Source organism: Oryctolagus cuniculus, chromosome 13, assembly GCF_051225735.1.
Source record: "Oryctolagus cuniculus isolate XC-2025 breed Fujian yellow rabbit chromosome 13, ASM5122573v1, whole genome shotgun sequence".
Classification (NCBI taxonomy): Eukaryota; Metazoa; Chordata; class Mammalia; order Lagomorpha; family Leporidae; genus Oryctolagus; species Oryctolagus cuniculus.
Genome location: NC_142879.1, coordinates 50,348,867 through 50,349,880, shown reverse-complemented (window position 1 = coordinate 50,349,880; position 1,014 = coordinate 50,348,867).

Genomic DNA, 1,014 nt, shown 5'->3' with positions numbered 1-1,014 from the left:
ACCAGGACTAGAACCCGGTGTGCCAGCGCCACTAGGCGGAGGATTAGCCTAGTGAGTCGCGGCCCGCCTGCCCTCCCTCTTTCTCTCTCTCTTTCTCTCTCTCTCTCTCTCTCTCTTTCTTTCTTTCTTTCTTGTCAGGTGAACATATAAAAGTATATTTGGAAACAGTAAAGTGTTGGATTTTAGAGTTGAGAGTAATGTATCATTTCAATCAAAAGCAATTTTTTTTTTTTTTTTTTTTTTTTTGCCAACAGAGGCTGACTTTGAATAGATTGATGATTGCTTGAGCCCAAGCTCTGTGCCCAGGGCAGTTGGAGCTGCTTCTCTGTGCTATGCTGAGCCAGCACACTCCACCACATTCGCCCCACTCTGCTCTTGGTGGGCACACAGGTTTTTGAGACTGTCTTGGGGAAACCCAATATACAAGAGCTATCTGCCAAAAGTGGGAGTGGTCATAAGACTGAAGATGTTAGAGTCCAAAAACACCCACCGCCCGAGGAACATCTCCAAGAGACTCTCTCATGCAAATTGCAAAGGGTTTTTTTTTTTTAATTTTTCCAGCATGCTGGGGCTCTCTGATCAGATCAGAACAGAGCAGCCCTGAGGAACTACAGCATAGGGTTTATAAAGGCAAAAATCGCAAAATCGGGAGGGGGAGAATGCACGGTTGCTATACACGGTTGCTAAGATCAAAAAGAGAGTACATAGTTACTAGTTACTGGGGTCAACATAACCTAAGACCTAGGTGAAACTAATATCCATCATAATCTTGACAATACCAGTTACAATCGTACAATTATAATTTATGATCTTGACATTAATCCGAATTATATGTAAGACATAGACAAATCACATCTTTATCATTAACCCAGGTGCAACCTTTCTACTTTCAAGCTTGAGCAATCATGCTAGGGGGTTTCTGTGCTCTGCCAAGGGTGATGTAGTGCACTGCTATTGTCTGACTATTTGAGATCATAGTTTCAGACCAGAGTCTCACGGTCGGGGGGGGGGGGG